The sequence below is a fragment of the Macaca thibetana genome, chromosome 6 (assembly GCF_024542745.1).
Source record: "Macaca thibetana thibetana isolate TM-01 chromosome 6, ASM2454274v1, whole genome shotgun sequence".
NCBI lineage: Eukaryota > Metazoa > Chordata > Mammalia > Primates > Cercopithecidae > Macaca > Macaca thibetana.
The window spans coordinates 151,164,875-151,190,766 of record NC_065583.1 but is presented as its reverse complement, the minus strand read 5'-3'; positions in this window follow the sequence as shown (position 1 = coordinate 151,190,766).

Here is a 25,892-nt window from a genome sequence, read left to right as displayed (position 1 = left end):
AGGTAAGGGTGTATTATAACTTTGAGAATCCAGTCTAGCTAACATCTATAGGCTAAGTAGTGCAATAGTAGCACGGAGCTGCTTCAGAGGTGTCTTCCAAGTTTATGGTAGGTACATTTTCAAGTGATTTACTCTTCTAAGGATTGCGTATATAATAACTACTGTACATTGCCTTACTGGTTTATTTATTTAATTTAATTACAAAGAAGGCTGTATTAGTCCATTCTCTTATTACTCTAAAGAAATGCTTAGGACTGGGTAATTTATAAAGAAAAGAGTTTTAATTGACTCATGGTTCTCCAGGTTGTACAGGAAGCATGCTGGGGAGGCCTCAGGGAGCTTTTACTCATGATGGCAGGCAAAGCCAGAGCAGACATCTTTACCTGACTGGAGCAGGAGGAAGGGGAGGGAGGAGGTGCTACACACTTTTAAGCAACCGGATCTCATGAAAACTCACTAACATGAGAACAGCCACACTGGGGAAATCTGTCCCCATGATCTAGTCACCTCTCACCAGGCCCCAATCTCCATATCAGGGATTACAATTCAACATGAGATTTGGGTACAGATCCAAACCCTATTGTGTGCCATGTGATGCTCTTGCTATAGTGTGGATGTTTATGTTCCCCCAAATTTCATAAATTAAGTTGCTAACACCCCATGTGACGGTATTAGTAGGTGGGGTCTTTGGAGGTGATTAAGTTCTACTTTTATGAATGGGATTGGTGTCCTCATAAACGAGGCCAGAGGGAGCTTGTTGCTTCTTCAGCTCGCTGACAACACAGCGAGAAGGTGTTATCTATTAGAAAGTGGACCCTAACTTGATCTTGAACTTGGCAGCCTCCAGAAATGTAAAAATATTAATTTCTGCTGTTTATAAACCACCAGTTTATAGTATCCAGAATGGATTTAGATACTTTGATAGAAATTAAGACCCAATAATAAGCTAGGTTGGAAAGTAGTGGTGTAGTTATAGTTATTCTAGTGGAAATGTTCATATTTTAACTAGAATTTTCCTCTTGCCCTACTCCTACTTCTGTTCTGCCATGTCTTATGCCATCGCTATATAACTACAGCAGTGCAGATATTAAAAACTGACGTGTTAGAAATTGCTTCCTGTTTAACACAGTACATGTAAAGACGGTAACACAGAAAATGTATTTTCAAGGTTTGTATCCCATTTATATTATCTTATCAATAAACCTCAGTCTTTTACATTTTTTTAGGAGTAGACCATTTTCTCCACAGCAATATAGTGTTACAAGTCTTTATTTTTGAAGTAAATTTCAAAGTAACTACTGTGTTATACTTATTATCAGTATTCATAAATTCATGAATTAAAAATCATTTCTCATGCTAACTCACTTGTAACATAAGCTACCCTTTAGTTTTGAATCTTTAATAAGAGAGAGGACAAATGCATTCAGTACGCATTAGAAATAAGCACATTATAACAATATACAAAGAGTAGATGCACATGGTTTATCTCTTGGTAAAGAGACAGATTAATAGGATTAATGCAGTCGTAAGATGAAATAAAAGTCTATGCTCTTTGCTCAAAGCTTCACATTATTTTATGTATATTTCATTTATTTACTTTATCCTCCAAAATTTTCTAAACACAGTATCCTTCAATATATAGCATTGTATGCTAATAATATACAGCATAAATAATAACAAATCTTAATATATAGTCTCCATGATCAAATGTAGCTCATAAATTCTTAGATATTAATGTCATTGGAAGTGACCTTCCTCATTTGTCAGGAAGTTTCAGAGATAGTCTACGGTTTCCCTTGCCTCTGCCATATTGAAAGTGTATGTCAATATGGGGATCTTCATCAGGATCAGAAATTTGGAGCAGTGTGCTCTGCTAACCCACAGTAAGTAGACATGTGACCACTGAGAGGGTCAAGTTGTCTGTTACAGGAACAAAGCCTAAACTATTCTGGATTATGCAGCTTTCTAGGTATTTTTTTCAATTAATTCTAACAATATGATTGTGAAGTGGAATGACTAAATAAACAATGAAGAAAAACACTTTCCTGTTTCAAAAAAGACTAAATACAGGGTAAAGAAAACACATTTATATAATTGATTTATTCTGTAAATCAAGCAACATAACAACACAGCAAGCAACATAACAAAATAATGTCAAGAAAACTGAGTGAAAGAATAGCAGGAGTGTCTTTACAGATGGAACCGGGAAGATGAGTAGGAATTTTTCAGATGGAATTAGCAGTAAACACGCAATATAGTCAACAAATAGGGTGTATTCAGGTGATAAAACACATGTTGTTGAGGATAAAGGATTCAATGTATGACATCGTGGTCATAAACAGTATTGGACTGTAAAATAATTATGTCCTTCATCTTGACATTTTTGTACTCTTCTAGATTTTAGTAGACTTTACTTAGAGAAAAATGTTTCAACTGGGAACCTTATGAGGAATAACAATACTGATTCAGGAAATAAAAACATTTCAAATATTTACTTATCAAACAACGTCTTTGCTGAAGTTTCTCTGAAACTTCCTAACAAATGAGGAAGGTCACTTCCAATGACATTAATATCTAGGAATTTATGAGCTACATTTGATCATGGAATTTTTTAGAATTCTCTGTTTTTAACCATGATTAATTTATGTTCAGTGTAAAAATAGTATTTTTGAGCATTAAAAGTATATTTACACAATGTATTGATTTATCTATATTTGAATATTAAAACAAAATTGGCAACATGTAGAATTATACAATTTTTTTTCATACCTATTCAAGGTATGCCTTGCAAGAATTATTTTATTTATCTTCCATGTGTCTATATGGCTATCATCTATTTATTTATTCATTAATTTAAAAACAGTTTATTGTTTTATAAAAAACACTTTAATACATGTATTCTCACTCTAAGAAATTTACAGTCAGGCAGGATTATACAAATAAACCAATGTTTATTATAAATCAGGGAATATTATTATAGAGTTATAGGGATAAAAGGGAGTTCAGCATATTCAACACAAATATTTATGAAGCTTAGCCTTATTAGATACAAAATATAGTAGAGAAAGTTATAAAGAATTACAAAAGGATAATTAATTATTGAACTAACAAAATATTTTATTAACTTGGTGTGTTATCCCTATTTAATGCCTCCTTTTCCCCAAATTTCTCCTTTGACAAATGTGCTCAGTTATTTCAAGCATAGGAATCTACCCCACATAATCTGTCAGATATGTACAAAATGAGACACACTCAAGATTACTCCTGACATCATAGATTTTAAAGAGCAAAAATCTGCAAACAATTTAAATATCAAACCACGGGGGGGGGGGGGGGGAAACTAAATTTGAGTACTTTATAGAAGCAAGGTTAAATTATCTTGAATTAAAACGATCCACATTAATCTTCTAAATGTTGTAATGAATAAAAAATAGAAAATAATATATGAATGTGAACTCTTTTACAAAGTGTGAAAATGAGTAAAATCAAACATTATACTTTATGAAGCACATGTACAGGTTATGTAAAAGTTGTAAAATATATATATTTCTATATATCATCATGTGTCACATAACATGCATTGCCTACAGTACAATGGACTGCGTATATGACAGTGGTCACATAAGATTATAACGGAGCTAAAACATTTCTATAACCTTGTGACATCATAGCTATTGTGATATCATAGCAAAACACATTACCTGTATATTTGTGCTAATGCTGGCATAAACAGCCATAGTGCACTCTGAATTGTACAAAAATCTAGCACATACAATTAATGTGTACATAATGATAATAAACTACTATTGCACAGGTTTATGTATTTACAATACTATACTTTTTATGGTTCTTTTAGAGTGTGTTTCTTCTACTTATTTTTCTTAAAGTTAACTGTAAAGCAGCCTCAGGCAGGTCCTTCAGGAGGTATTCCTAAAAAAGGCATTGCTATCATTGGAGGTGACAGCACCATTGTGTAATTGCTCCTAAAGAATTTCCAGTGGGACAAGATGTGGAGGTGGAAGACAGTGATATTGATGATACTGACCCCGTGTAGGCCTAGTCTAATGAATGTTTTTGTGTCTTAGTTTTAACCAAAAAGTTAAAAAAAATAAAATAAAATAAAATTGAAAAGAGAAAAATGTATGAAATAAGGATATATAAAAATGAAACTATTTTTGTATAGCTGTAAAACGTGTTCATGTTTTAAGCTAATATTATTACCCGAGTCAAAAAGTAAAAAAAAAAAAAAAAAAGTTTATCAAGTGTAAGAGTTACAGTAAACTAAGGTTAATTTATCATTGAAGAAATAATTTTTAAAAATAAATTCAGTGTCGCCTAAGTGTACTGTATTTATAAAGTCTACAGTTGTGTACAGCAATGTCCTAGGCCTTAACAATCACTCACCTCTCCCTCACTCACTCACCCAGAGCACCTTCCAGTTCTACAAGCTCCATTCATGGTAAGTACTCTATACAAACACATTATTTCTTATCTGTTATAGCATGTTTTTTACTGTACCTTTTCTATGTTTAGATACACAAATAGTTACCATTGTGTTACAATTGTCTATAGTATTCAGTACAGTAACATTCTGTACGCATTTGTAACTTAGGGGCTCTAGGCTATGCTGTGTAGGCTAGGTATGTAGTAGGCTATTACCATCTAGGCTTTTGTGTATACTTTCTATGATGTTAACACAATTATTAGATTGACTAATGATACAATTAACAGCATCTATTCTCATCATTCAGTTTTGCATGACTGTATATACCAGAAAAATCAAGAAAAATAATACAAATTTGAGATACTGTTACCTCCATCTGGTACAATTAGCAGTAATAACTCTTGCTTCCTCTGAGCTACTTGAGTTCTGTTTTTATAATGGTTTACCTACCACATTTTAAATTCATTTTATGTATATTTCACATATACATTTATTGTTTAAGCTACTTGTAGGTAAAGATAGATATGACATGCTACTTGAATCACTTTATATTGAAGATTGTGAGTTAGAACACTGTAGTTATATGTGTATGTATAAATACAAATATAATATATCTCATAATATATAATTTTAAACTACAGACCAATTCATGATTCACAATTAAATGTGGATGCAATTAAATCAGCAATTTTTTTCCTAAAAATAATTTTCTAAATTACAAACTATCAAAATTCCCTTTAAAATATGAAATTAAAGGTTTTTGTTATGAAAAAAAGTAATTTCTTTTTTGTTGAGAGTTTTCTTTTTTTTTTTTTAATTTTAGTTTAGATTCTGGGATGCTTGTGCAAAACATGCAGGTTTCTTTCATAGGTGGACACGTGCAGTGGTGGTTTGCTGCCCCTATGTATCTGTCATCTAGGTTTTAGGTCTCACATGCATTAGATATTTGTCCTAATGCTCTCCCTCCTTTAGCTCCCCCCCCCCCAGAAGGCCCTGGTGTGTGTTGTTCCCCTCCCTGTGTCCATGTGTTCTCATTGTTCAACTCCCATTTATGAGTGAGAACATGTGATATTTGATTTTCTCTTCCTGTGTTAGTTTGCTGAGAATGATGCCTTCCGGCGTCATCCATTTCCCTGCAAAGGGCATGAACTCATTCTTGAAAAAGTAATTTCTTAAAAACATAAATGTTGGAATTATCTACTTTCTGCAATATTTTTAAAGAGATTAAGTCCTTAAGGAACAGATATAAAATGAATTCTGAATTGTTTTTAGGAGAATTAGTTGAATGCCATCTTTCTTGAAACCATCAAATGTCCATTTCTTAGAAAAAGAAAGACACTGAAAAGTTTAGAGTATTTATATGTGTATTATATTTATCTTTTAACAAAAATATTACATATTTTATAGCAATGAAGGTTGCAGTTATTTTATTTTGTATAAGATTTGTAAAGAAAGATGTCTTCCACAATTATTACAAATATAGAAAAAATAATTATTTATTATAAGACAATATATTCCTCAAATAAATGGTGACATGTAATATAATTTTTATTGAGTACAATATTTTAAAGTAACTGTTAAGCTGTAGTTATTACCGGTATAATCCTTTCAAAACCACTAAACCAACTCTCAGCATCTTAAAGAACTGAGAAATATATTCTTCAAACAATTTACTCTACCCATGGGCAATAACCATCAAAAAACATGAAACAAAAACAGGGTATGCACTGGAGACTCAACCTAAGTGTAGGTCTCCAAATGTATTAAAAATGTAGATATATTAACAGCACTTGTATTTTTCCTTATTTGTTAATTAGTGAATTGTGAACTGTGTTCTCAGTGGATGTAGCTCTAAGCCTCTGACCCTCATTTCAAACAGAGCATGTCAATTTTTTTTATTAGATAGTTATAGATTGGTCTCTCAAATAAGATTATATTTGAACAAAAATGTTCATGACTATAAACATACATCCAAAACCAGTTTGAAGGTTAATTTTCTGGTCTGCAAGACTGTCTAGTTATAGTAACCATATCTTTCATATGTGTATAATATATATCATATAAATAGTTTGTACATATATAATTTATGTTTCAGGATATTCTAAAATATATAATCAAGTGAATGAAAATAGACAAAAATGTTGTTTAAATACTTGTGTTTACACAAGTTTTAATAGACTTTAGCTTATGCATATTTCATACATTAAATATTAATATGAATATTTTCACTCAGAAAATATTCAAAATTACCACGAAGGTATCTAATAAATGTTGAGTAGCAATTACCACCTTGAAATTTAAGCTAATTTTTTTTACACACTTAGGATATTTGAATCATATTTGTTAGATAAATAAAAGTTTGTTTATGTTGCTTTTCCTTCCATGGAAAATTAGAAATAAAGTTTCATTGCATGTACTATACTAAGCAGTTAGTACAACCATCTTTCCTAAAATAAGAAATGTAGAATAAAAAGCAGACTCTTAAATAGGTAAAAGTTAGATTTTGAATAAAAATAAATGCAAGAAAATATGTAGAATCTTCTCATTTTAATATAAAGGATTTTAATTTATTCTTTATTCATTTATTTTCTCAATATTACCTTTAATTTACCCTTCAATTAATTTAACTATTAAAATACTTTCTATTTGTCAATTACATTTCTAAAATTGTATTACATACCGGGAATTTGTTAGTGCAAGATGGTGTCTCATTTTCAATATGTTAACAGAATAGTGTAGTATAATACAATGATTGAGACATACAAGTATATAAATGGATAAAAAGAAATGGTAGGAAAGACTTCTTAGAATATGTAAAACTTCAGTCAGGTCATAGAATGAAGGAAGTTATGTGGATATCTAGAGAAAGATATTTGAGGTAGAATTAGCAAATTAGCATATTTCTCAGAATAATGAGAAAGCATGATATGTTCATTAAATGACCATTATTTTCAGTATTGCTAGAAGGAAAATGGAAGAGAATATGAAATGAAAAGAGAAAGAAAAAATCAAGAGGTAAACAAAGCCTTCATAGGCTATAAAGGGCACTGTGTACAAAGTTGAGCAATTTGTTCTTCATGTAAGTTATGGAAGTAAATGCATAATGTTAAAATGAGTGATCTGACCAAGTGTGTATGGATAGCAGTGCAATGAATGATTCTAAGGGAGATGATGCTAGAGTGAAGAATAATTGTAAGAATTCAGTAAAGAGATGATAAGTTGACCATCCAGAAGGAAAATTTTAATACAGAAAGGAGGGGCTGTGTATTTAGGAAATATAATTAGAAAGTCTTTGTTTTAGTGCAATAGATCAAATAGAGGAGAGGATCTAACAAGAGTTCTGTGTTTCCAATTTGAGCAAAAGATAAATGGAGATGTCATGCCTTAAGTTATAATTTGGAGAAAGCTAGAGTAAAATGATTGGTGAGTTAAGTTTGGATACTGTGAAATGTAAGTTTCCTATAGGATTATACATGTTAGTTAAATAATATTTGAAGTTAGACTTCAGGAATCAAATTTTAGCAAGAATAATAGATGTTATAGTCACAAGTTTAAAAAGTACAACCAGAATTATGTAGCTATAATTTTAGACTTCATAATTATCTTTTAATAAATACAGAAAGTTTACCTTTTAAAAACGATCAAGAATATTTTATTCAAAGAGAAGGTAAACGGTAATGATCGTAAAATAGATGGGCTTTACAAAGGAAGTGATAGTCAAAGCATTGTTCGATTTTTAGTAAATCATCTGGTCAAATAAGTCAGCAATAATTGCTTTTTCAGACGTTGGGATCTCATAGTGCATAGAACTGACATGTATTTTTGTAAATAAAATGTTATTGGAGCACATACACCTGTATCTGTTTCTGTATGATCTATGGCTGTTTTTGAGCTACAACAAAACAGTTGAATAGCTCTAGCAGAAACTACACAGCAAATGACCTTAATGTATTTGCTCTACTGCCCCTTTAAGAAACAGTTTATCAATCCTAGGTTTATTGTATTTGGCAATTTGGAGATAATGGCTATTTCAGTTTAAGTGGCTAGAACATAATTGAGATTCCAGTATATCTATCCATTTTGGCTTTTTGTAACAATTATGCCAAAAAAACAGTAAAAATATTACTGATGTAAAATATTTTATTAAACTCAAAGATATGTTTAAGGTGTTTATTCATCTTCAAATAATCTATAATTTTAAAGCAATAAAAATAAAATTAAACGGTAAAAATGTTTTAATTTAACCAAAAAAAATGATGGTTTATGGTTTAATTTAATCATAAAACATGCCAAAAGTGGTTAAAGCAAGGAATCTCAGCCTTGCTTGCACAGTAGAAAAATTCAAAATTACCGATAGTCACACCTAAAATATATTACCATCATTTAAGTGGAGTTTGAATATCAGGGTTTTAAAATCTCCACCCATGTAATTCTAATATGCAGTAAGAATGATAAACATTTCTTTAATGAGAGAGTAAAAATCAGTAACTAGGAAAATTGTGATAAAAATCATATCAAAGTAGGTCTTATGCTAACATAACTTAAATTTTGCTATAATGATTTAATAAATGAAATCATATGACAAGAGAATAGAATTTGGGAGACAAATTAGATAATATAAAAAGTAGTTCAGAAAGAGATTAAAGAAACTCCTCCCATAATGTTCTCAAGAGTTGAAATGCATTAGAATACTGTGTGAAAGAATTAAAAACATCTCAAAAGCTCCAAAAAAAAAAAAAAGAATGTATATGTCTTATCTAAAGGATCTTAATTAAATCATTATATTATTGCATTTTATATTTTCATTGGTTTGAATTATCTCATGTAACTGAATTTTAAATTACTGAGAAAATATCTAGCATATCTTTGAAGTTTTTAAGAGTTAATAATAAATACACATTGTTCATTTGTATTTTATATATCGATGTGAGTATCTGACAGATAATCTCCTATTCTTCTATACAATTCTTTTTTTGTTTTGTTTTTGAGATGGAGTTTCGCTCTTGTTGACCAGGCTGGAGGGCAGTGGGGCGATCTTGGCTTACCGCAACCTCTGTCTCCCGGGTTCAAGTGATCTCCTGCCTCAGCCTCCCAAGTAGCTGGGATTACAGGCATGCAGCACCCACGCTTGGCTATCTTCTATACAATTCTATTTCTTTATTCTATAAGCATAGATATGACAGCACGTTGTATTTTCTTGCTTGCCAATATCCTCTACTACACCAATATATCCTAAAGCAGCATTTATAGATGAATTATATTTGATTTCCAAGCACAGAATTATGTATAAATACTTTCTAAAACATTTATCACTATACCTTGTACAGGATAATTTGAAACACATAACATTATTTTATGCACCATTAAGGATAAGAAAAGGCTAAAACTCAAGGTATAATATGCCTTATTATTGATTGTATATTTCAAATTCAGACGTGTTTAATATGAAAAATATGTATCAGAATCGATGAAATACTTTAAATGACAATGAAGGATACAAAATACCATATTAACATATTAGGATATAGACATTTTCTACCATGAGATAAACAGTGAGAGGAAAATTGACAAAACTAATTTAAAATGATTCAACCTCTAACTTTTAGAGTTCCTTTACATGACTATCTTAGCACACCATAGCAGCAATTTTCTAAATGGTATGTAGTGACCTGGCAATTAATATGGAAAGGTATTTTTCAATGTTTTCCCATGATGAATCATAAGTACTTAAAGAATCTGATTATTAGTTTTTTTTATGTTTATATGCCACCATGAAGAGATATGTTTATATCTAAATATAGAGAAAATATACACTATGCAAGAAATCATTTTTTCTCCAAAAAATAAAATGAGTTTACCTCAGTGATTTTCAAGTTATCTTAATATTTTCTGAAAAAAAAATGAAGACGTAAAATAACATAAATGGAACCACATTATCAGACATTCAAATAAATTTTCTAAATGGACTCTATCAGATATGACAGGCAGCTTTTATACAATTTATTCAAAATACATTAACTCTTATTTTAGCAACAGGGTAGTGTACTATTAAATTAATGGCTTATTCTAAATGCTTCCATTGACTGCAGGCAATTCTGAAATACTCAATATCTAACCTTACTACACTTACTTCACTAAAGTGACTTTAATCTCATCTGTTGTTGAATATCATGACAGATGAAGAAATGGGAACGATCTTTGATAATTAAACAAAGCAGCCTGTCTTATATTTCTAAGCTATAGGGCAGATCACATTTCCAATATGCTACGTTCTACCATGAAGTTAGACAACGGCTTAACTCCTAAGACTCTAAACAAGTACGCCTGTGTCCAGGCACACACACAGGATGTGAGATGTGAAATTTTACATAGAAGTTTCAGATAAACAATGAAATATGTAGTTTTGAGGGACTCATTAAATTTTCAGTTTGTTTCCTATACAAACGGAAAAAAAAAAGAAAGATGGAAATTACAATCATCTGACATAGAAGTTGTGCATACCAAATAGAGTTCTGTGAAAATATTGTTTTAAGTATTCTAAAGTGTCATATGAAGATACACGCTGTTGAGCTACTATTGGAAGAGTAGTTGATATATTGGTAGCAGTAGTAGTGGGAAGAGCAGGTAGCTGTCACCAGGAAAAATAAAGTAGGCATAAGACTGATTGTGTTGTAGTAATTTATTACCTTTTAGAAAACAGGTTTTGAAGTTTTGTTATGGAATACATTATAATTAATGTAAAAATTTATGAATGCAGAAAATACAGATACCTTAAACATTCATATTTTCTTTCAAAATTTGTCACCTATCTCTGAGCACATAAGTAGAGAAGTAAAATGTTCATTTGACTGAAGAGTTCAACAATCTTTTCGCTACACATTGCTCAGGAAGTTCATTAAACTCATTAATTGCCCTTGAGGTCTTCAAGGAAGTTATTGGTTTACTGAAAATTCAAGTCTCTGAGAATTTTTTTTTTAAACAAATGAATTCAGGATAGCCAGTGTGGTGATTTAAAAGGAGATTTCTGAGAAAGATAGAAGTGAGCTTTAAAAATGTCTTATATATTTCCCACAGTGTATATTGTCCAGATTTATGTTTATACTATTGCTGTGATAAAATAATCCATAAGAATGAAGAATTATTGTGGATTTCAAATTGTTTAAAGATGGGGTTAGTGCTATTACATTTTCTGACTTCTTACCTGAAATTTTTAAATAAAAAAGATCCACTAGGATATCAAAATCTAGATTTATGTATGTATTATTATTAGTAGGTCTTCAGAGACCCTCTTACGATTACTTTGCGACTCATAAATCTTTAAGCAATTGAGTTCCTTGAACAAAAACTACATATATTCATCTTCTCACAGAAAACAGATCTGATAAAATTACTCATTTTGTGCCTTTCTTATTTTTCTCATAAAGGGCCATATCATAAAAAATACATTTTCTTATTAAAATAATGAACAATATTTTTAAAGATGGATACTTAATAAATATAAATATCATTTCACATATTTCATTACGATTCATTCTATAATTATTGTCATAAAACATTACTTAAAAGGAGCACTTGCATTGAATCTTACAATTTTCCTGACAATTCAAAAATCTGTGATAAAATATATATTCCTCCTATACTCTGAGTCGCTAAGAAGTTAAATAAAATAAAAGATAATGAGGTAGATCCCAAATCCTTTTATGATGAATATGTGACAAAAATAAAGCTGTTAACTCTTTGAGAAAATTTGATACTGTTTCTTCTGGCTTTACAATCAAATCCCTGCAATTAGCTGAAATGTTTAAAGTTTATATATTCTATCAGCTGAAAAAAGAAGTACCTCACAGGAATTTAGGCCGTAGATGCTTGAAAAGTCTAAATTCTTCCTAGAATACTAAAAGCATAGGTATTGAGTTTCTAGCAGATCCATATCAAAGAGAATTTGTGACTGTGCCTTACCATTATATAGAGGCATCAGCCTTAATCCTGAAATCCAGGTCTGAGGAAAGAAAAGAGAATACTTCATGGTTATTAGACATAGTTCTCTGGTTTTTAAGTAATGCAGATGAAGCTCGAGCTCTGCCCATGTATCATAATGCCCACGCACTCTTCGAACTCAAGAAATGAGATTATTGCTTATCTTTTGTAATAAGCTATACGGATTGAATATGGGACTTATATAAAGCATTCAGAGTCCAAAAAAGAATAACATTTAGAGCGTATCGAATGAAAGTACACTTGTATGCACACACACATACACATACACGGAGCAGCTGTGATACTTTAATTACTTCTTATACCCCCACATTTTAAATCATCATACCTGATAGTACTCTAACTTAACCAAAATGATGCATTATTCTTTGTAATCTGCTTCTTGAAATAATGTAAGGATAAGAAAATTGTCCAGTTTATTAAAATTTTCAAATTTGAAAATGGTTTAAAATAAAAATATAGTTTACACACATAAAAGAAGAAATGGCATGTATATTTATATTTATTGACCACACATGATTTGAATGATTATTTTGAAATCATTTTCCTCACAGGAAAAATATTTTCTCTATAAAAATAGAAAGAAAACAAAAAAAAATGTAATTGAGATTGAGATGCTATATAAAAATTCACCATCATTGCTTTTGGTTGAGGCATTTTAAATTTTTTGTAATTTCAGGTCTTAGGCTGGCTTAAGCTACGTATCACAAATGCCTAACCCCCATTTGTTATCACAGTAGAATATTAATGTTTTTCTTTATAATGATGGTGTAGTAAAAATTGAAAGAATAAAAATCTCTTAAACTGTATATACTAATTAAGCAGGAAAGTAGGAGAAATCACAAAATTTGCACTCTGTAAGTACAGGCCTGTGCACATTTTAAGTTCAGACTTCTCTCAACTGTGAGTCAAAATTACTCTTAAAGCTATCTTAATTCAATATTAACAATTCATCCAATTTGCGAGTCAAAACAAAAATATTCTAGATTTAGTTTCATAAAATCGTTATAAAATAAAATGCACTGTCTATTGTTAACCATTAAACATAAAATTATACAGATTTTTTTCAGAAATTCAGAAAATTAGTAATATTAAGCATATGAGTAAAATGATAAATAGCAAACAAAAATAAATTCTAATTTTATATTTTCTTGAGTATATATTAGACCTGGTGTTATGTGATAAAATGAAAAAATATATTATCTAACATAAATTTCTAAGAAATATTTGCTGTTTTAAGATAAGCTGTCTTGTCTAAGTAATCTCTCTAATCGTTTCTTCTAAAATGGCTAAGAGTTTACTTATATTTTCAAGTAATTTTCAAATCACAAGACATTCTTTAAAAATATACATCAAGAAATGAGAATTTCAGATATAGAATTTTACTTGAAGGTTTCCTTTAAAACGTTATCACCTGACAGAGCCTTATAAGCTTTTTATTGTGAAATAAAATAGGCGTGGTAAAAACTACAGTCATTGCCCTCTCTATTCCTGAGAGATAAGTTCAAAGTCATTCCCATCTACAGATACCAAAATCCATAGATACTCAAGTCCTTTAGGTAAATGGTGCAGTATTTGCATATAGTCTACACATATCTTCCCGTATACGTTAAATGGCCTCTGCATTACTAATAATACCTAACATGATGCAAAAGACATGTAAATAGTTGTTATACTATATTGTTTAGGGAATAATGACAAAGAAGCAAAAAAGTCTGTATACATTCAGTACAGATGCAACCATGTTTTTAAATTTTTTTTAAAGTATTATTGTTCTGGGCTTATTTGAATCCATGAATATGGAACCCATGAATATGGAGGGCAAACTGTCAAAACAAAACAAAGTTCTGCATCTCAGAGTATTGCCACCCAGAAATTAAATATGACCAGCATGACAGCCCTAAAATCCTAAAATTCTGAGGCAGTGGCCTCACTTCTGCAGATCGAGGAGGCCACTGAACATTCACCCTTTCTTTCTTTCTTTTTTTTTCAGACAGAGTCTCGCTCTGTTGCCCGGGCTGGAGTGCAGTGGCGCGATCTCAGCTCACTGCAGCCTGCACTTTCCAGATTCCAGCAATTCTGCTGCTTCAGCCTCCCAAGTAGCTGGGATTACAGGTGCACACCACCGTGCCCGGCTAATTTTTGTATTTTTAGTAGAGATGGGGTTTCACCATGTTGGCCAGGTTGGTCTCAAACTCTTGACTTCAGGTGATCCGCCCACCTGGGCCTCCCAAAGTGCTGGGATTACAGGCGTGAGACACCATGCCAGGCCCATTCATTCATATTTAATGCTAATTTTTGGAGATGAAATGCAAGTTGGTGAATTTCTTGTTTTATAAATTGTTAACCAACTGAAATAGCAATGCCAGAACTTTCTCACCCGTGCCAAATTTTAACACTGATTAATCATTGTGATTTGACCCAATTTTTAAGTTACTATAGTAACATTTTAACTTTCAAGTTGAATTCCTATATAAAACAGAATTATCTTGTTATTTTCCATTTTTGAAAGAGTTTCCTAGTGATAGATCTGGAAAGGACTGAAGTCTTTAAAATACTGTCTTCTATATTCTGATTAATTTGTATAGAGCTTTAACTTATTTCACTTTTGTTTTATCTTCTCTGAGAAGGTCTCATATGTTACCTCTTATGTTTTTTTCTACTTTTCTGATCTTTCAGTTATATCCTAAGTGGATTATTTTATGAAACATAATTTTTCTCTAAATGTTTGCTGCTTTTTAATCATTATATATTTTGTTAGTTTTCTCTATTAGATTAAGGAATTTGACTTCTATTCCTTGACTGAATATGATTTTCTTTTACTTCTAAATCATAGATGAATTGTGAACTTATCCAAAGCTGCTTCTGGATCTATTGAAGTGGTCATGATTTTTCTCCTTATTCTATGAAAATGGTGAATTATTTTGAATGTTTTATTCAATATTAACTCAAAACTGAATTTCTGAAATAAATTTATCATTATTAATAGCATTTTTAGCAGGCCTCAGACTTTAATTTTCTAATTTCTCTGGGTTAGAAAAGGCCGCCAAAATCACTACTAAGACCCATGGTTTCTCAATCCAGAAATTCTACTGCATATAAATACTGGCTCAATTCCCTGGTCCTTCCATCCTCCACCAGAACCTAACTTGGTCATTCTTCCATGTTTTATTAACTCTCCAGTGTCTTCAAGCAGACTTTTAAAATAATTATCTAATTCCATAACACAGAGAAGAAGACACAAGATAGATAGGTAGAGAGGTAAATACACAATTTTATATCGAATAGTATATGCATATTTTAACAAAATAGTAAATTTAATTTTAATTAAATATCATTTTCAAGATAATAATCTAGCATATTAATTTAATCAATGCATCTAAATATTAATAAAATAACTATTTTTTATTTAGTAGCAGTTAATTTTAATAGATATCTCACCACGTGAATTGACTTTAAGTAATATACTGATGCAAAAATGTTTCTATAAATTAAAGACATAAATGTACTATCAAACGACTGCTTAATTCATGCATAATAATCTTAAACAGTATAACCTCTTTACAGTTTCTATGCTCACAGATATATTTATTAGTTTATTGCCACTGAGAAAATTTTCTTATAAATCTACTATTTTAAGGATTTGTCCATTTCATCTCAAATTTTATTTTATTAATCTTATGTTTTTAAAAATATATTATTAATTCCTAGGGGCCAAGGATTGTTATATTAGCTATTTAGAACACTTTTAATGTGTAGTGACCTATTTATATGTCTGTGTTAATTTAGTAATAGTAAAATGGAAATGGAATTACATGGTTTTAATATAACTGTACATATTTTCTTCTGGTTTGTGTTTGTCTGTTATGCATTGTTTTTCAAACTTTCACTTCAATCTTAAGCTTCAGGAAAACTTCTTTCTAAGTGTTTCTTCATATCCAATCTGATTATCTGTTGTTCTTTTTTAACTGAAAAATGTAGTTTATTTTAATGGATTGTGAATACTAATATACTTGGAGTCATTTCTAGAATTTTTTTTTTCTTTTTTGAGACGGAGTCTCGCTCTGTGGCCCAGGCTGGAGTGAAGTGGCGCGATCTGGGCTCACTGCAAGCTCCGCCTCCCGGGTTCACGCCATTCTCCTGCCTCAGCCTCCTGAGTAGCTGGGACTGCAGGGGCCCGCCACCACACCAGGCTCATTTTTTTGTATTTTTAGTAGAGACGGGGTTTCACCATGTTAGCCAGGATGGTCTGACTCTCCTGCCGTCGTGATCCGCCGCCCTCGGCTTCCCAAAGTGCTGGGATTACAGGCGCGTGAGCCTGAGCGCCCGGCCGATAATTCTTTTTTTAACTATGGTTTGTCCCACTCTTCTCTTGTCTTCTTTTTTGTTTATGTTTGACTGATTTTCCTTCCCATTTCAGTTTTCTTTTAACCTATTTGGTGGTGGAGGAGAATGCACACTCTATCACCATAATTCTATTGGTTAAAATGAAAGCATTAACAGATTTAACATTAACAAATGTATATATTAATTAGTGAATACATAATATTGTAACTTTTTAGTAAAATGCAAGACTTTTAGAATGTTATAATTTTATTAGATAACTTATGGTTGACTTTTACCCAAATAAATACTTTGAGAAGAAAACTTGGATAACCCATAGTTGAAAACAGTAGTGCCTATAACCGTCATATAACAGATTCATAAAAGTTAATTATTAAATTAATCTATAAAAATTCTCAATATCTTTTATAAACATGGTAATTTTAGATGATTAAACCTAATAAAATGGATATTTTCAAAGCAGATTTATAAAAATATAGTTATCATAATTAGAGACCACGTAACTAAAAAAACTAAGTTCCAGTTAGTGGGTTAAGACAAAACAAGAAATAAAAGGTATATATTTTGGAAAGGAAGAAATAAAATTTTCTTGTTTTGTAGATGACATAATCATCTATGTAGTAAAACTGAAGGAATAATAATTTTTAAAAGTTAGAATTGATAAGTGATTATAACAAGGTTAGAGGGTACAAGGTTGGTATACAAAAGTCAATAAATCTCTTATATACCAGCAATTACCCAGTAGAATTTGAAATTAAAAACCCAATACCATTTACATTAGCAACCCCCAAGATGGAATAGTTTGGTGTAAATATAACAAAATACATGGAAGATCTCTATGAGGAAAACTATTATACAAAACTTTGATGAAGGAAATCAAACTAAACAATGGAGAGATATTTTAAATTCATGAACAGGAAAAGTTGATAGTATCAAGATGTCAGTTCTTCCCAACTTGATCTATAGATTCAATTTAATCGTCCCAAAAATCTCAGCAAGTTATTTTGTCAATATCAGCAAACTGATTCTAAAGTTTATAAGGAGAGGCAAAAAACCCAGAATAGCCAATGCAGTACTAAAGAACAAAGCCAGCCGACTGAGCCACTAACAGACCTCAAGACTTACCATAAAGCTACAGTAATGAAGACAGTGTAACACTGGTGAAAGAATAGGCAAATAGATTAATAAAACAACATTAAAAAATATGAAGTATACCCACATGGATATAATCAACCAATTTTTTTTTTAAAGCAAAGGTAATCAGTGGAGAAAAGATAATCGTCCCCCAAAGTGGTATTAAAATAACGATATTCACAGGCAAAAAAAAAAAAAAAAGAATCTATACACAGACCTTATACCCTTCACAAAAATTAACTCAAAATGTATCATAAGCTTAAATATAAAATGCAAAATTATACAACTCTTCAAAGATAACAGAAAAAATCTTATGGCTATGACAATGTGTTTTTAAACACAGCACCAAAGGCATGATTTATAAAAGAAAGAATTGATAAGCCAGAGTTCATTTAAATTCAGAACTTCTTCTTTGCAAAATATAATGTCAAAAGAATAAGAAAACAAACTACAAACTCAGAAAAAATATTTTCAAACACATACTTGAAAGGACTGACATCAAAATATACAAATAACTCTTAAAACTCAATAATAAGAAAACAACTCTTAAAACTCAACGAAAAGAAAACAAACAAATAGATTTAAAAAATGTGTCAAAGATCTTAACAGACACCGCACCAAAGAAGACATACAAATGATAGAAAGCATATAAGATGCTCCACAATGTGTGTAATGGGGGGAAGTGCAAATTAAGAAAAAACAAAAACAATGAAATGCCACAATACACCAATTAGAATGGACAAAATTCAGATAACTGACAACAACTGCTGGTGAGGATGTGAAAAAACAGAAACTCTCATTCTTAGCTGGTGGAGGGAGTACACTTTGTTTAATAGCTTGGCAGTCCTTATGAAATTAAACGTACTCTTACCATACAGTCCAGTAATCACATAATTTGGTCTTTACCTGAAGAAGTTGAAAATGTATGTCCACATAAAAACCTGTACACAGATGTCAACAGCAGCTTTGTAGATAATTTTCAAAACTGGGAAGCAGTAGGTGAGTGGATAAATCCACTTTGGTACATCCAAATAAGGGAAAATTATTCAGCACTAAAAGGAAATGAGTAATCAAATGATCAAAAGGCATTGGGGAAACTTAAATGCATATTATGAAGTGAAAGAAGCCAATGATAGCTTATGTATATGTATGATTTCACCCATATAAAATTCTGGCAGAAGCCAAACTATAGAGACTGTAAAAAAAGAAAAAAGAAAAGAAAAGAAAAGAAAAAAAAATGAATGGTTGCCAGAAGTCGGGATGAGGATATTTATAGGCAGAGTACATAGGAATTTTAAGGCAGTGAAAACACACTGCATGATACTGTATTTACCACCTACGTCATTATACATGTTTTCGAAACCATAGAATGTACAACAGCAAGAGTGTACCCTTACGCAAACTATGGCCTTTGAGTGATTATGGTGTGTCAATGTAGGTTCATCAGTTGTGAAAAATGTACCACTCTGGTGGGAGATGTTGATAATAAGGGAGGTTGCGTGTGTGTGAGGGCAGGGGGTATATGGGAAATCTCTGTGTCTTCTGTTAATTTTGCTGTAAACCTAAAACTGCTTTCAAAAAAGATCATCAAAATAAATTTTAAAATATGGTCAAGTTGAAAATAACTTATTATCCAACACAGTGCACAAAAGTAATAAAAACAATGTCATATATAGTATTATAATACCCTATTTATTAACTACATTGCACAATTATCCTTTCAGTTTTTCTCTCAGATAAAAAAAATATCATTTGCTAGGACACTTGAAGTGATAACTTTAGGGTTTTTTTTTAATCTCTCTTTTTCCTGGCATAAATATGAACCTTTACAAAATATATTGATTGAAATTTCTAGCAAGTAATCAAAATTCTCCTTTTTCCTCTGTTCTTGCAGTCTCCAGTCTAGGACTCTCTTGATTTTACCAGGACCCCTTTCATAATCTACTGCTTGATGAATACTATTTTAAAATGTAAAACTCAATAGATATTAATGCATAATACAATAATAATAACATAGAAAGATGAGTAAAGAATAGTAACTGTGCTGAATTATGTTGCTTTTATCCAAAATGAGAGAACACATACCACATTATTTTATAATTAGCTATAATTAGCTATAATGTGAGTATAACTCTCTGACTATATTTTAATAAATTTTAGGGCAGATTCCCAGGAGTATCAGCTTTCTGTTTCCTCTTTCTAAATCATATAGAGAGCCTATTTTTGTATATCTTTTCTGAACAACCACACATGATTTACCTTACAGATGTAGTATAGTGACCTCGCATTTGATGAAACTGTAAAATTGGAATCTCTTTCCTCCACAGTAGGACGAATGACATATTGTAATGCCAAATACTACTTTTAATCTTTATAATTAAATCCCATTAACCAGGCAGAAATTATTTTCTTTCTTTCTTTTTTTTTTTTTTTTTTGAGACGGAATCTTGCTCTGTTGCCCAGGCTGGAATGCAGTGGTGCGATCTCGGCTCACTGTAAGCTCCGCCTCCCCGGTTCACGCCATTCTCCTGCCTCAACCTCCCGAGTATCTGGGACAACAGGAGCCCACCACCATGCCCGGCTAATTTTTTGTATCTTTAGTAGAGATGGGGTTTCACCATGTTAACCAGGATGGTCTTGATCTCTTGAGCTCGTGATCCACCTGCCTCGGCCTCTCAAAGTGCTGGGATTACAGGCGTGAGCCACCGCGCCCAGCCAGAAATTGTTTTATACTAATATGTGGTAGGCTGTGTAAGTATATTAACCATTCAATTTTTGTGAATTATTAATCTGTATCTCAAGTTATTGGCTACTGGATTAATTCATAGAATGTTTTGTAAACCTCAAGAGAAAGGAACATGTTACGTAATACTAGGATTTTCAACTTACTCTATAAATTTCCTATAGACACATAGATATTTATACTATGCCCAGTTTAACATTTATGACTCAAATGGATATTTTAAAATTTGGATTTTTAAACACATACTCTCTCTCTCTCTCCATCTCTATATCTCACTTTATCCCAGGCTTAGAACTCGTGAGTTGGCAATCTCTTCCACATAAGCACTCATCAACTATCTATAATGATCTATAATGGCCAACTGTTAATGTCTGCAGACTAACTCTCTTGCAGAATGTCATCTAGTATAATTTTAGTGGTAGGGATGATATATTTTCCCAGCCCTACTACAATAGTTTTGGATATTCATGACTTGGAACTCCTCTAACCTGTGTTCCGGTCAACAGAGGTTAATGATTTGGGACCACATTCTTTCAAAGCCACAAGGCAATATGGTTAGTCTAGTTCAACACTCTGCTCTTACTGTGTCCACAACTTTCACTCTTACTGTGTTAATATATTCAAGAGAGATGCTCTTAATGGTTTTTTGTTTGTTTGTTTTGTATTGTTTTGAGAGACAGAGTTTCACTCTTGTTGCTTTTTGCCTAAGCTGGAGTGCAATGGTGAGGTTTCAGCTCGCTGCAACCTCCGCCTCTCAGGTTCAAGGGACTCTCCTGCCTCACCCTCCCGAGTAGCTGGGATTACAGGTGTGCGCAATCATGCCCAGCTAATTTTTGTATCTTTAGTAGAGATGAGATTTCACCATGTTGATCAGGCTGGTATTGAACTCCTGACGTCAGGTGATCCACTCGCCTATGCCTCCCAAAGTGCTGGGATTACAGGCATGGGCTACCATACCCAGCCTCCCATTAGTTCTAAAATGATAAAACTTCATGGGAGCTAGCATTAGAAATATTATTTTAGCATTATTAAACTTTAATATGCAAATGTTGCTCCAACTCGTGATTTGCATGTACGAAAAATGGCAAACAGCGAAAAAGTGCTAAATTGTTTTTCCACCTACTTTTTATTGAAAAGGCTATTTATGTCATTCTCTGCATAATGCTGGTTCAGAGTTCTTATTCTTTTTATTTATTTATTTATTTATTTATTTATTTATTATTATTATACTTTAAGTTCTAGGGTACATGTGCATAACGTGCAGGTTTGTTACATATGTATACTTGTGCCATGTTGGTGTGCTGCACCATCAACTCGTCAGCACCCATCAACTCGTCATTTACATCAGGTATAACTCCCAATGCGATCCCTCCCCCCTCCCCCCTCCCCATGATAGGCCCCGGTGTGTGATGTTCCCCTTCCCGAGTCCAAGTGATCTCATTGTTCAGTTCCCACCTATGAGTGAGAACATATTAAAAAGTCAGGAAACAACAGGTGCTGGAGAGGATGTGGAGAAATAGGAACACTTTTACACTGTTGGTGGGATTGTAAACTAGTTCAACCATTATGGAAAACAGTATGGCGATTCCTCAAGGATCTAGAACTAGATGTACCATATGACCCAGCCATCCCATTACTGGGTATATACCCAAAGGATTATAAATCATGCTGCTATAAAGACACATGCACAAGTATGTTTATTGTGGCACTATTCACAATAGCAAAGACTTGGAATCAACCCAAATGTCCATCAGTGACAGACTGGATTAAGAAAATGTGGCACATATACACCATAGAATACTATGCAGCCATAAAAAAGGATGAGTTTGTGTCCTTTGTAGGGACATGGATGCAGCTGGAAACCATCATTCTTAGCAAACTATCACAAGAACAGAAAACCAGAGTTCTTATTCTTTTAGACCATTTCTCTCAGCTTTGTAAAACACACATTCCACTTAGATTCCTATGATAGCTTCATTCCTCCTGGTTTTAATGATGTTGGGCATTTTTCACCCTCTCTTATATTTCTGTGGGCATATTAAGGAGACGAACAGAGTTATACAAGAGATTTTTAATTTGAAATATAAGCTTGTCTTATTTAATTTTTTCTATTGTTAAGGAATTTATCAACACAATGTACATTTGAAGCAGTCTTATATTATTAGAATAATGTTTATGAAAAAAGCATTATTTGTTGAAAATAATCAGGGTTCTTCAACCTCAGCTCTTTTAACATTGCGGGTCCAGTCTTCCTTTGTTGTGGGAAGCTGTCCTATGCGTGGGAGGATGATTAGCCTCACTCTTGTCATCTACCAGATAGATGCTGGTTACACCCAGCCGCAATGACTGAGTGTTTTTGGAGACATTGGCAACCTTCCTTGGTTGTGAACCAACAATTTAAAACATCTCAATTCTCTATAGTCTATAAATGTATTTCTTAATTTTCCAGAGATCCCATGAATACTGGAAATGTTTCTCCACAAAACAATTGGGCACGTCTTGATTCACGCTGCCAGAGAAGTGGTTATCTCCTTCCTTGCCCAGAAACAGCTGCAATAATATATGCTAACAAATATATCGTATTATTTAATTTGGATATTAAACATCCATTGACAGCAATTCATTAAATGACTATAGCCATATCAAATAGTCAGTGTAGCTATTTTACGTGGCATTATCTTGAATTAATAAGCCAGGCCACAGTTTTCTAGACTTTTTTTTTTTTTTACTAGAAATTCCTTCATATTTCATGTTCACCAGAGGAAGGGCATAGCAAGTTCAATTGTAATTCAGTGGATTTCCAGAATGAAAGATATGGCTATAACAAATATAAGAAAGCAATAACAAACAAAGGAATAAAATACTTATCTATATACATAAAATAATTGCATATTCACATGCACAAACATGTATTTTACATTTTTATTTTTTAAAAAGTGAAATTTTATGTTATTGATTAAATACAATAATTATTTTATAATATTGTAGAAAGATTTATTTAGTAATTTATACTAGTTATGTTTACCATCTCCTTAAAGTACATTTCTAATATATCTATAACAGCTAATTATTTACTATATTTATGAATATGTATTTTTTGAATGTCATAGTAAGTTTTCTTTTGTTACTGAGAAAAGGGCATGCCTCCATTTTCCAGCACAATACTATATTATATGTTATTTACATCAGGCTTTGAGTAGTTTAGAAAGTGCTATACCTATAAATTTAAGTGTGTGTTAATTTTATTCACAACAGTAATACAAACATATATTGTTGATATTGAAAGTTTTAATTATTATATACAAATTTAACATATTTAAGTTATACTATAGCCAAACCAGTCTGTTGTATAAAGATGTTTTCATATCCATGTATCTATTGGCAGATCATGTTGGAGGTGTTCATGTCTATAAACATTTATATATATAATAAGAAATATTACTTGAGAATTTTATTCAATGTGATATTAAACTATTCTTTGATTTGCTTATTAAGTATGTGTTCTCAAAATATTTCCATGTTAGGACACTGAAAACTACATAATTTTTAAAAGTATTTTAAAAATATCATAGAAAACTGATTTTGAGTCACTATAAGATTGTCAATATTTTCTTGTTGCTTTTAAAAAATAATGAATGAATTGCCATTTCTTATCTCAAGATAATAAACATGTATTTTATGCATTTTCAATATTAAATATGTATTTTATGATTTATTTGTTGTAGTGCGATATAGTAATTATCTAATTTTTTTCTAAATTGTTCCAATTATCTCAACCTAATTTACTGAGAAGTCTATATTTTGCCATTGATTTAGACAGTTTCCTTTCTCAGATGCTTTATCACTATTTATTAGTGTGTCTAATTCTCCATCATTTCATCTGTTGTGTTTGATCTGCTTTTATGCTTCAAAGTTATTTTTACAGCTTTCAATAGAACTTGATATATGGCAGAATAAAATTCCCTTTTTCTTATGAAGGGTATTTATTCGTGTGTCTAATTCTGCATTATTTCAACTGTTGTGTTTGATCTGCTTTTATGCTACAAAGTTATTTTTACAGTTTTCAATAGAACTTGATATATGGCAGAATAAAATACCCTTTTTCTTATGATTATTCACAATGTGCTCTAATTTTTCATTGTTGAATAAATAAAGGTGAAAGACTCAACAGCACACGCAAGAGCCATGGAACAGCATTTGTGGATAAAATGTCTACAGAAAGAAAGAATCGAAGTGATCTTATTTCTTTATGCCTCATCATAACATTGGGTAGAGAACAGGGACTTAGCAAAATTGAACCTCATCATTTTGATAAGAGATTTAGGACTATGATACTTAGAATTTTTGTAGTTGAGAGTTTTAAATTACCTCTGCTACATGGAGAAAAGTTTTCCATAGTCTGTCCATCCGCTCATCATTAAGAATGAAGTGGTGAGTTTCACCAGCCCTTTCTTTGGTCTCATTAGGAACTGGGATCCAAGTAGGCATACAACTGTGAAATCTGTCAGATTTATGCAACCTTAATGTTCTATGTTTTAAGTCTTTTACTCAGTGATAGAAGATTTTTTCTGTCATCCAAGGGTTTCATTTTTTAGTTGGTCCTACTCTATATGAGATCATCAAAGACTCAGCGAAGCAAGACATCTTGCAAATAATAAATTTATGATGTTAACTTTTGTCTTTCATGTCTTATATATTAATATAGAATAAGGTGGTAAAACTCTGTTTAACAGTCTTAAGATTTTTAAATAGTTGACTCTGAGTTTGAGGGTGGGAGTGGAACTGGAGAAGTGGTATCTCCCAAGTGGAGGATTAAAGATTTTTCATTTGTGATAAAGTTGATATTCCAGCTAATACAGATCTACTTTTATGGCTCTTATTTAGAAAAAGGAGTATATAGATAGATGAATATATTTTATCTTCATTTAAATAGAAGATATACAGGGAAAATAAAGCAGCACGGAAAAGACAAGGTGTTACCAACTGTACGTTTGTGTTCCATCAAAAGTCTCACGCTGAAGTCCTCATCCTCAACGTGTTGGTATTTGGAGATGGGGACTCTGGGAGGTGCTTAAGCTGAGATTAGGTAATGAGGATGTATCCCTCATGATGGCATTAGTGGCTTTACAAGAAAAAAAGGAAAAGAGATTTCTCTCCCTCTCTTTCTCTCTCCATGCTCTTGCACCAAGGAAAGGCTATGTGAGGACACAGTGAGAAGGCAGCCATCTTCAC